Genomic DNA, 12,965 nt, shown 5'->3' on the forward strand with positions numbered 1-12,965 from the left:
AAAAAAAAAAAGCATCTTCCACTTCCCAGATAAAACAAGGGTGTGCAAAATGCTTCATTGTTAAGCCCTGAAGCATCTGAGAGCGCTAACTGGGATCATTTATAGCTATGGTTTTTACTGTAGTATCAATAAAATGCCCACTATGCCAACAACAAGAGCTTGGTTATTTATTGACAGAAATACCATTACACACACACACACACACACACACACACACACAAACACACACACACAAGCACACATTAAAGCACCATCTCCCTACATGTGGGAGACAGAGAGACCATCACCATGGAAACAAACGTCATGTAGCCTAGTCTCCCACCATCCACTACCACCCCCTCCCCAATATGAACTCACCCCCACTTCTCTCTCTCTCTGTTGCTGCCTGTCTACAAGCTTCTCCATTTCCCCTCCTCTGTTTCCCATTCCCAACATCATCCATCGTCCCAAAATATCCTCTCTCTCTCTCTCTCTCTCTCTCTCTCTTTCCATCTGTCTGTGCATCAAATTTCATCAAATCTACTAATCTATTTTTTTTATATCTCTTGCTATATTTAAAAAATACATATTTTTCCATAAGAGGATCCCTCCTTTATTGTGTGTGTGTGTGTGTGTGTGTGTGTGTGTGTGTGTGTGTGTGTGTGTATATGTGTGTGTGTGTGTGTTAGAGGCAGTAAGTGAGAGTTAAAATCCAAGAGAGAGGTAGAGAATGGGGGATGGGCTGCCAAGACAGACTAACGTGATATGAATTTTCCAAATTTCAAACAGCCACCAAAGAAGAAATCTCCTCTCTCTTTTCTCCACCTTTCTTTCTCTCTTACTCTATTGACTTTGTCGATGTTTACAGATCAATACTATACTCCAGTTATAACGGGATGACAAATGAACAGGTTTGAAGATGTGTAGTGTATCACAATATGGTTAGTAGTGGCTTCTTTTCCCCAGCAGCTTTCTTCAGCTCCTCTTTCTGATCCCTATGTGCCCACAGCATGCTGGGAGATGTAGTCTCTTGCCCACTTCTATATATTGTTCCTTCAAAAAGAGATTTCCTGGCTCTTATAAAGTAAACTTCCTACTACTGTGTCCCAGATTGACAGGCATTTATGTAGTACTTTGAAGTACGTAATGCATTTGTGGTTTGATTTACTTACTTATTTGTTATTTTACCATTCAATATTTTTATATTTCTTAATGTATTTGCAAATGGTTCTCCCTTTTTTGTATTGAGGATACTTTGGTAACTATATATACTAAAGTATATCTATATACCGGTACAAGTGGCTAATTCCAACCATCAAGCTAATGCATATGATAACTATTTATAATAGGATTGTTTTGACCATGGTTGGGGTGATCATTCGACATTTTGACCTAAGGAGCTTGATATGACCGCAAACATCCCAGTAGAGATGTGCCATAAAACAGAGAATCATGCCATTTGAGTTAAATGGGGGTGCTGAATGTCTGATTATTACATAGAATTGCTTGTTTTTTCCCAGTAAATTTTTGTCCTTGTGGTAAAAAAAAATCAAAGCCAATGTCGCCATAGCCAATTTATAGACCAATAGGCATTTTACACAGTAGGAAATGTACAGCTGCAAACAATACAATTAATGATGGCTGAATTCTGCTGAGCTTCAGTTTCAGGGTCCTTCTATTTGCAGAATCAATGTTATTAGTAACACCTGTGCTTTTGTAATAGTGGGGAAAAAACAATGATGGCTCTGTCTCATCTGAAAGTAAATCATGCAAGTGAACCAGTATACACAACACTAAGGCTCTGGAACTGGTAAATGGAATGCAGCCTTGATTGATGTTCTTGTTATGGTGGTGTAAAAAGGACAGGAGGAGCATAATTTTTCATGAGTTACATGGCCATGTTGAATGAGGCTAATTCCATGCAATAAAGTGAGCAGTGCACACGGTACTTTAGCTGCCAACAGTATGAAACAGTTACAAAGTACAGACGGTATACCTCTTGTCTCTCAAACAATCATGGCAGCCTCCCATTCAGACAGCAACTGAAATGGCCTGCACACTAGCGCAGGTGTTTTCAATTGTTCTGCTGATTAGACTGTGCAGGTTGCAGTTGGGTGGAACTTTGATGGGAGTCATGTCCATTTCAAATAACACGCAGTAATGAAAATGATAAAGGTCTAAAGAGGGAGATGTCAATAGCTCACACACCCATACAGTCCTGTGAATAGGTCAGGTGTGTACTTACAGGTAAAGTAGGTTTTGCTAGGTGATAATAGTCCAGTGGGAGTGAGGATTTTAAGATTTGACCCATTTTTTTGACCCAATTTTCTTGTTGTGTCCGAGGTGTAACTCAGTTACTGTAAGTATATTATTGATAATATACTGCCCACACTCATTTACCCTGACCCTGTATCAAGGGATGTCCTGTTATGTCCTGAAGCACAGCCTAATGTTCACTATGGTTTTATTATTTGCATGGGAGCACACCATTCTTTTAAACTCTGAACTGGGCTTTTGTATGGATTGGAGACATGCTTACTGTTCATCATACCCTGTGCATTGATCAGTTTATTGGTGTTACATACATTTTTACAGTTATGACAAAGAGAGCATTGTGAATTGTGATTCAAATCACAAAGTCATTCAAATCTTCTAGTTATGACATCTTGCCGAATTAAGATATCCACCTCAGTGATTCAGAAATGTACAAAAGCATAGTAAAACATTTGTTGTAGTTTGAAAACCAGATTGGTGAAACTCATTCATGTGTTTTAGAATCTCAGGCAGGTTTCTCTACAAACTGACACTCCTCAACCTGTAACATAAATCATCCTCACCTTCACAAAAGGTGGTAATTGATTGCAACAAGCAAGTAACAAAATTGTTAAATTGGTCTCGCTTTCACAGACCTTCCTTCACAGAGCTGCGGACGAGGGTCTGGCACAGCATTCTGTGATAGATAAAAATGGGCTTTGGTTTATTGGCATTTCTTTAAACCAATCAGAACCGGACAGAGCCACGGTGCCGCTGCAAAATAGCCTTGGAAAGGACATTATTTTAAAAAGTAGTTTAAGTTTTAGTTTTTTTTGTAGTTTTTTTTGTGCAACAGAAACCTCAGATTGGACAGAGAGTCTAGCTAGCTGTCTGGATTTACCCTGCAGAGATCTGAGGACCAGGTAACCATAGTCCTCATGAATCCACCAGTGTTTAGAACGCCGCCACAAAGATAGCGGAAGGTAACAGACATCCAGCCGAAATGATAGACATCTGGCGGAATTTCCAGAGCAATCCCGGAAGTGGAACATCGTGCACATAGACTAAATTTGCTGAACGTTAGAACATTCACACTCAGTCACATACATGCATAGAAACATGCTATTGCCTTCTGACCAATGGGTAGTCATTATCAGCTGCCACAATCCTCCAGAGTAAAGAAATTTGATAAAGCTGACACCAAGGACACATATACCTTAAGTCATCCCAGGCACTACTAGCTACAAACCTGCCTCCTGTCCTCTCCTCTCCTCTCCTCTCCTCTCCTCTCCTCTCCTCTCCTCTCCTGACCTGTTCATCTTAATGCCGAGGTCCAAGCTTCCTGATCCATCACAGTTCATGGTAAAGGCCATCGCTACCCTCTGGCACTTCACTTTCATCTGCATTTTCACCTTCTCTCCCTCCATCACGCTCCAGCTTGCTTTCATGTCCCATCCTCCCCTCCCTGAAGGTTAGGTGGAATCAGACAGCGAAATGTACAGTAGACATGAAGGGGAGAAGAGATGGATTTTAGAGGGATGAGTACAGTGCTGTTTAAGTTGACTAAAAAGAGGAACAAAAAAATCATGTTTTGGAAATTGATCTTAATGACTTAATTAAAAAATTAGGAAACATCCAACCTTTAAGGACACCAATTGTCTTTGTGAATGAATAACGTATCTTACATAAATAAATGTTCTTCCTTAAAATACAGGGGGCATAAGTATACACACCCCTATGTTAAATTCCCACATAAGCAGGCAGATTTTTCTTTTTAAAGGCCAGTTATTTCATGTATTAGGATACTATGCATCCTGATAAAGTTCCCTTGGCCTTTAGAATAAAAACAACCCCACATCATGACATATACCATTTACTATACCTATGGTTTTATTTCAGTTAGCCTAGTAGCTGCTTTGATTTGCATTGAGAGATGATTTTATACAAAGTGCCGCATGCCAAAATCAAATAAGGCCCACATTTAATCTGCGTTTTTCTTTTTCTTTACGGTTTTCAGAAGGGATCCAGAATGAAAACCTGTGGATCTTAGCAGACATAATTTCTGCTTGTGGTAGAGAGTTGTTAACATTTCGAGTGGAATTAGATTTTTTTTCAAACCTGTGGTAGCCTAAATTAGCAGAATTCTTGTTTTTATACATGAAGCCTCTCAGTCATGTGTTGAGTTTTTTTTAATGGTTGTACATGGGATCATTTCCTCGGCTTTCTAAATGGATTAGCTCATTAGGAATGTGTGACTACAGAGCACCAGAGGACACACAAATGATCCTCAGATTGATTACTTCTGTCTCGCTACAAGACTAAGAGTTTGTCATCCATTAACAAGATCTTTTCCAACTTGATATTTTACTCAGTAATTATATCAAAACCCTGCAGGCCTTTCTTCATAAATTAAGCCCTATTGTTTAATGTATTGATATGACATGATTCCTTGGTGTAAAATTCCCTTACCTTAAAATCATGTTTCCTTACCTTAAAATTACAATCTCAAAGATCATCAGTGAGCCATACTGTGGGCTCAATCACCAGTGTATTACTTCATTTGGCAATAGTTAGTGACTTACCAGACATTCATTTAAATGAAAATATTCAAGCATATGACTTTAAAGCTGCACTAAATATTTTTACGATGTTTTTAAAATAGTTGAGAATGGATCTTAATGGATCTTCTTTTTTTTACTTCTTCAAGGGAGAGACTCTCTTTTGTATGATTCATCCCCTCTCGCCCCCATTTATGACGGCTGCCTTCGAGTGTGACTATTCGACACACATTTGCGGGAACAAGTAGTCCAACCACACAACGTAAGAGGGAGTTTGTTTCCAACACACCCCGGGCCTTCACCACTCTCACCACCAAGGTGAGAGTGATATATAGGTCTGCCAACAGTGGTCTTATACACTGAAAAATAAAAGAGGGAAGCAGGTTTCACCACAGGTTTTAGAAGCAGTAAAATCCCAAATTTTGTGCGGACAGGCATGTGATAATATGAAAATAATCCAAAAATATATTGACTGCCTGAATAGGTCAGAGTTGGATGATACTGCTGGACAGTATGGTTTTTTAAAAATACTGACCAAAAATATAAATGCAACACTTTTGTTTTTGATCCCATTTTTCATGAGCTGAACTCAAAGATCTAAGACTTTATGACTCTATGTACACAAAAGTCTTATTTCTCTGAAATATTGTTCACTAATCTGTCTAAATCTGTATTAGTGAGCACTTCTAGTTTTGCACTCCGCAAAATCCATCTACCTCACAGGTGTGGCATATCAAGATGCTCATTAGAAAGCATGATTATTGCATAGGTGTGCCTTAGGCTGGCCACAATAAAAGGCCATTCTAAAATGTGCAGTTTTATCACACAGCACAATGTCAAAGATGTTGCAAGTTTTGAGGGAGCGTGCAATTAGCATGCTGACTGCAGGAGCTGTTACCCGGGAATTGAATGTTCATTTCTCTACCATAAGCCGTCTCCAAAAGCGTTTCAGAGAATTTGGCAGTACATCCAACCGAACTACAGATCACATTTGGCCACACCAGCCCAGGACCTCCACATCCAGCATCTTCACCTCCAAAATCATCTGAGACTAGCCACCCGGACATAACCAAAGAAGTTCCGCACAAACTGTCAGAAACCGTCTCAGGGAAGCTCATCTGCATGCCCGTCGTCCTCATCGGGGTGTCCAACTGACCGCAGTTTGTCGTTTGACTTGAGTGGGCAAATGCTCACATTCAATGGCGTCTGGCACTTTGGAGAGGTGTTCTCCTCACGGATGAATCCCTGTTTACACTGTACAGGGTAGATAATTTATAATAATTTATGCTGTTTATTGATCCCAGTGGGGAAGTAACAATTTACACTCTGTTTGTTAGTAATCACTACACACAGGCCTGAAATACACACACATCCTCAGGACCCAATCATGCACAAACAGAGAGATGTCAGAGTTAGTGGGCTGCCAGCTGGACCAGCGGGACTTGAACCAGCAACCCATTAGCATTTAGAATGCACAGAGATACCGTGACGAGATCCTGAGGCTCATTGTTGTGCCATCCATCCATGACCATCCCTCACGTTGTAGTAAGATAATGCATGCTAACGCGTGCTAACTACGCCAATGACAGATCGTAAATGTGTAAAATGTTTTGCCGACACTAGATTTCAAACAAAGGAGGCTGTATTTTATTAGGCTGCTGTGAGCTTTAAATGCACCACTTCTAAGCAGAAGGCAGAAATCAACGATATTTGGAGTTATTTGAAAATCTCAGTCGACTGAGGGTTATCTGACTGATTTGAATCTTGGACTTTCAGGGGTCATCCCTAGTGTTAATATCACATTATCACCCACAACGGACAAGTTGTACTGGCTGATATGTAGTTTTAAATTGAAAGACCAATGTAATAAACTGAAGAACAGCACAGCAATCAGCTAAACACAATCTAAAAAATGAGGGGACTGGCCTTTAGACTCATTCTAACACTGCTCATCACCTTTGACATCAAACACAGAATAATCCAATATAGGCGTGAGGAAGTAAATATTCACACAAAATTATTTTCCACATCTGTTGCACTGCTGACCTGTTGATCTCCGGCCTCCCATCCCTAGCAGTTGGATGGCAGCTGTGTGTTTGGAGGAATATGACATCCTGACGTGTGAAATGTGCATGCAACATAAATTTTAGGCCAATCTGGGTCACAGAGAGAGCGAATGTGCGCGTGTCTGTGTGTGTGTTTGTGTGCGTGCGTGCCTGCCTGCGTGCATGCGTGTGTGGATGCGTGAGTGCGTATGTGTGTGTATGTCCACGTATGTGTGTGTGTATGTGTGTGTGTGTGTCTGTGTCTGTGTGTGTGTGTGGGCCATCTGTCCTGACAAGATTACTGGAGTCAGACAAGAAGTCCGACTGGACCAGATTAGAGTATGAATATAGGGCAAGAGAAAGAGAAAAAGAGAGAGAAACAAAAAGGGAGGAGGAGGAGAAGAGAGAGAGAAAGAAATGGAGGATGATGAAGAGCAGGGAAAGAAATTTAAATGATGGAGGGGTTGAAGAAAGAGTGGAAGGCAGCAGCATAGATAATAGCCTGATTTCAGCTGAAATATGTGAAATCTGTGGAACGATTGTTTTGTTTCTGAGAAAGATTGAAGATCATTGGAGGGAGAAAGTGCCATTAAAGAACAAGATTTCAAGCACAAAATATAATTTAAAAAAAGTCACAGACTTTTTGAAGTTGTAATGCATATACAATGGAGTCTTTATTCCTTCTGTCGGATTTGTGAGAATTGATGACCATAAACCAGACATCTAAATCTTTCCTTTTACATTCATCAACTCTCCACTCTGTACATGTGCATGTGTTCACACATGTGTTTATTATGCAGGTGTGATCGAACATTGACAGAACCCAGGAGGTAAATGCTTCAACTGAAAGCTGATTTCATCACCATGGCAACTGGGTCCTACTTTCTCTTTCCCTCATCCCCTGTCTACGTCGGTTTGGGTGGCGGTTGTTTTGATATGAGTCGCTGTAACGGAGAGAACACACACGTAAAAACACACACGCATTCGCACACACTGACTTACAACTCTTCTTCATCATACACACAGATACCATAAACACACATGAATACATTAAATGGGACCTTAAATCTGAGATATTTCTGTATGTTTGTGTGTGTGTGTGTGTGTGTGTGTGTGTGTGTGTGTGTGTTGTGCATGCATGTGTCTGTGTTTTTATCAACAAAGAAACAAAAAACATTGTAATTCGTCATTTATTCTTGCTGCTTTTCATCTTTGAAACCCATCCATTCATCAACTCACTCCCTCATTATAAATCACTACAGCTCTCCCACTTACTGTATTACTGTCATTCAGACCCTTAACTACACAGACACACACACACACACACACACACACACACACACATTTAAACACACATATAATCATCGGCATTCATCCATTCATCCTGCTCCCCAGACGAGTGACAGGCTGGGCGAAGAGTTCCCCAAGCTGTTGCCTTGGCAACCCTGAAGATTATTCTTCAGTGGCCATGACAACCAATGATGCACATCCGGTGTGGTCGGTGGATTTTTATTTATACGCCTAGCAGGGGGCCGCAACACTTATGTCGGCATTTGTGTGTTTATGGATACGTGTGTGTGTGTGCGGTGTGTGTGTGTGTGTGTGTGTGTGGTGTGTGTGTGTGTGTGTGTGTGTTTGTTTTGCACACAGAGGCATTTACTTACCTTTGTTTTTGTAGAGGCATTTCATTTTGATGCCACCGTTCATTACATTTTGTTTTCCATTGTTTTTTGCCAGACATGAAAAGTGTTGACATGACCAAGATCAGTTCACTTGTATCACCGTGACCATTGGAAATCGATTGAGGACTTATGCACGTGCAATCTTCCTCTTACAGATGAAAAGCTGAATTCATAAGCAATAAAATGCAATGTTGCTCACTCAACACACCCATTGTTTTTATGCTACAACTTTCCTTGGTCTGGTTTGCCCAGGGGGGCTGGAACAACTAACAAGTAAATTCATCTCTTTCATCAGTGTTTCTCCTCTGGCCAATGGGAACCCCCGCTTTTTATGCATGGTGAAAATAAAGCCAAATATCCATTCCAGTGTTTTCCCCCCAAAAAGGCCAAAAATAATCTTTAGCAAAAAAGAAATTCTATGCAAAAGTTATACAGACTCGTTGTAAAATCCAAAGCTAACTCATGATATGGTACACACATACACACACACACACATACACACATCCACTCAATGGTGTTTTTTGCCTCCAACGTTGCCTTCCAGGCAGCTAACCCGATCCTAAACATAACTCTTCCTAGAGGAGGCAAAAATCCCCAAACACACACACACACACACACACACACACACACACACACACACACACACAACCACACACACACACAAAACACACACACACACACATTCTATGGTGTTTTTTGCCTCCAACGTCGGCTTTCAGGCAGCACCCCTAGCCCTAACCCTAAACATAACCTGCCTCGAGGAGGCAAAAAAACACCAAAAAACACACACACCACACACAACACACACACACACCACACACACACACACACACACACACACACACACACCACACACCAACACCGGCTTTCACTGAGCCCTCAATCACATCTATAGATGTCGCACTATGTTCCTGCTAATGGCTTCAATTGGACCCAGTCAATAATAGCTTGAAATATGTAAAGATCCATACAGTCCATTAGTAATGTAGGCTATGTAGAGGGGAGTGACATTAAAGCAGAGGGGGAAAATAAATGCACCAGAGAGACTTCTATACCTTATCAGCTATAGGAAGAGTAAGTGTTTGAGTAAGCAAAATGATTCAGGTTGATGGATAGAAGCTGACACAGAGAAAGTCGACCCTTTAAGCAACACCTGAGTGTCTGTGTGTGAATGTGTGTGTGTCTGTGTGTGTGTGTGTGCGTGCCATGTCTACAGGCTTGTCAGTACACCTAACACTTAATGATAAGCTACAGACAGTGTTCGCTGCCAGCGAAGGTGAACATATGGGTTCTGAGGATGAGCTCAAACTCTCTTTGCCATTTCTTTCCCTTTTGCTCCCCTCTCACAAGCTCACACACACTCACGCACACACACACACACTCCCCCTACACCCACAACCCCACTGTGTGTGACGCTGAGAGTCCCTGACAGCCACATAAATAATCTATAACTTCAAGCTCCCGCTGTTGTGTGCATTTTCACCAAAACCTCCTTTAAAGCAACCTTCCATCCAAGTGTCACGCTCAAACGTTTACATGGCGACATCAGCACACACCTCATACCTCCGTCCAGACTATCAAGGTGCTAATGACTTGTAATGGATGGATTAAAAAACAAGAAGTCTATACCATGTAATAGAAGCAAAACAACAAACTAAAGGGCAAGCTGAATTAAATGTCATAGCGTGACGGTGTGGAGCGAGGGAAAGACTGCTGGGTTTGATGAAGTGATGGCAATAAGTCTTCTAGGTTTAGTATCAATGCAAGCTCTGTGTCACAGGTGGAGCTCACAGCAATCATCTGTGACATTTTCATAAATGCCTCCCCCTTTTTGTCATCATTAAATCACAGTGATTCAACCATAAATGATTTTTTTGGTGCTTTTAGTTTTGGTGTGTCTGATAGATCTTTCCTCTGATGGTGGTATGAATAGGTTGTGGCCGGACTAAAAGCAAGGAGACAGGCGGCCACACATCACTGATATCTTCGACCACTATCGACCACATGCAGGCAGATCATCCCCGCTCTCAATCCAAATGTCCCTTACTGCTTTGTTTCTCGCTTGATACAGTTTAGGTTGATGATGCCAATTGAAGGGGGAGCTAGAAACGTACATATGAATGGATTTTCTTTCTTTTGTAGTAACACGATTGGCTGCAGTTCACATGTTTTTGGATTAAATACTTGACAGACCTCCGGTGTTTTTGGTTACTGAGCAAAGATTTAGGAGCTCCTCCAGATCATAGTTGATTTAGTATGAACACATCCCTTAAAACCTGTGATTATGGACATATAATTGAGATGATGAGTAGTATTGCTGGAACATAGCATCTGGCTACCAATGGCATCATTGAGCACTTCTGCTTAACAGCAAGGAATAACTTTACTGTAATATAAATATTACTGCATAATGACCTAACAACAGTTTTTCCCTCCTAAGTTGCTAGGAAGATTACCGTGAGGTTATTTTTTTAAATACATTTTTGAAACAATCATTCTGTAGGGAATGTTATGAATGTCCAAGTGGCTGAAATGGATCCAATCAGATCCCAGCAGACCTAAGCCCTGATTGTACACCACAGATCATGTAGGTGCAACGCAAAAACATGAGTGCAAGTATCTCACTAAGGAAAGATCACACTTGAATCTGATTATGCTGTATTAACGTTATCTGTAACTTTACTGGGATGCAGAGCTCCAACTTTATCTTCTGGTAACCCTTAAACCTACATTGTGTACATTTCTCCCATCTAGCGGTGAAATTGTCTATGACTACCAACTGAAAGTTACTCTCTACCCTCTCCCATTCCGAGCGTGTTTAAACGTCTACGGTGGCCGTGTTATTCCAAGAAGAACGACTTTGTCCGGGGGTGATCCTTCCATTGTAACAGTTTTGTCATTTTGGTACCATTTCAATGCTAACATCAGCTATCAGGTTCCCATACATATGCAAGCTAATGTTAGTAAAGTATAGATAGAAAGATAGATAGATAGATAGATAGATAGATGGATAGATAGATAGATAGATAGATAGATAGATAGATAGATAGATAGATAGATAGATAGATAGATAGATAGATAGATATTTATTGATCCCAATAAAATGGGAAATTACAGTGCAGCAGCAAAATCAGTCACACAAGACAGAATATCAATATAAATGAAATTCTAGGATACAATATACATCGGCTATTATTGTTATTCTGTATATACAAGATTAATAGTGTTAGGCAATGTTTACAGCGTAGGAGAGAAGAAACGGAGGTTTGTGTTTTTAATATAATTCTTGGAGTAGTATGAACAATGTCAATGAAACTGAAATGATCTCTTAATAGCTCCATCGTTTCCACAGCTGTTCTAGCTGTGGCTGGTCAGTGATACATGACGTGAGTTGTCTGCCAGGGAAATCCCGACAGGTTGATGTAACAAGGTAGCCTAGACAATCCTTTTTCTTCATGAAGGAAAAGTATCCTAGAAGTTGTTCTACACAACCATGCTATAATTAGCCAAGCAACTAAAACACTTCAAATTTAGGCAGAATTACATTTTCAGAAGAAAGCAGGCAACTTTGGCGTCCTTTTTAAATTCCTTGCTCCTTACGAACTCTTTCCATCTTAAAAAAGCCACTCCAATATTAACCTTGGTCGTGTTCGCGTTGTCGTTTTAATTCTCTATCTGTTCAAAATAGAGTCAAAGAAGTGTAAAGAAAAACTGCTTAACATTTACTTTCAGGAACACTACATTGATTGTAAAACCTTTGTGCTGATGCCTTCACAGTAGACCCATTTTTTGGGAAAAGTTTTCTCTTAGAAATTTTTAAACAATGCAATGCTTTAAGAGGTTTGCCGAGATTACAGTTCTTAGTTACAATGTTGGACTCAAATGCTTCACTCAACACGGAGTAGAAGGTGAGTATATTTATTCATAAATATACAATCCAGGCAACGGTACAAATCCATAAGGCAGAAGATGTGGTCAAAAGTACAGGTAATAGATCAGGAAACACTGGAAAACAAACACTAGAAAAAGGCTGGAGGGTGAGACACACAGGGAGTAACACATTGTAAATAAAGTCGGTGAAATCTACAGTTATTTCCTTTAGGTTTCACGGTAACACTATTGTATATGATTTTTACAGTACAATGCTGTAAAGTTTTATATTACAACCTTGTCGACATGACAAAATCACAGTAGTCTAAATATTACAGTTAAAATCACAGTAGTCATAGCATAACTGTAAAAAATCACAATATAGCCACTATAGTACAGTGAGCTGGGACAATTGAAACGTGGGACGGGTGAAACATTCTGTTGAAACTCGTTTTTTCCGAGTGTAATAATGATAGACAGATTTCCTTAGGTGAAAACATAGAGCATGTTAACCTCCTTCTATCAGCCATTTTTTCAATTATTAGTGTTTTTCATTTAAAGGTTTGACTGCATGCTTA

The 12,965-nt window shown here is 40.2% G+C and overlaps 1 long non-coding RNA gene across 1 annotated transcript in view; it reads right to left on the reverse strand.

The window, feature by feature from the left end:
- Nucleotides 1-4,600, reverse strand: part of LOC116701750 (uncharacterized) — a 20,430-nt gene extending 15,830 nt beyond the window's left edge. The window contains exons 1-2 of the long non-coding RNA XR_004334999.1: nucleotides 4,589-4,600; nucleotides 3,443-3,448 (exon numbers count right to left, since the gene is read on the reverse strand). This is a non-coding gene — a long non-coding RNA (uncharacterized LOC116701750). The remainder of the gene's footprint in view (nucleotides 1-3,442; nucleotides 3,449-4,588) is intronic.
- Between the last annotated feature and the right edge of the window lie 8,365 nt (nucleotides 4,601-12,965).

This window comes from Etheostoma spectabile, chromosome 14, assembly GCF_008692095.1.
Source record: "Etheostoma spectabile isolate EspeVRDwgs_2016 chromosome 14, UIUC_Espe_1.0, whole genome shotgun sequence".
In the NCBI taxonomy this organism is placed as follows: domain Eukaryota; kingdom Metazoa; phylum Chordata; class Actinopteri; order Perciformes; family Percidae; genus Etheostoma; species Etheostoma spectabile.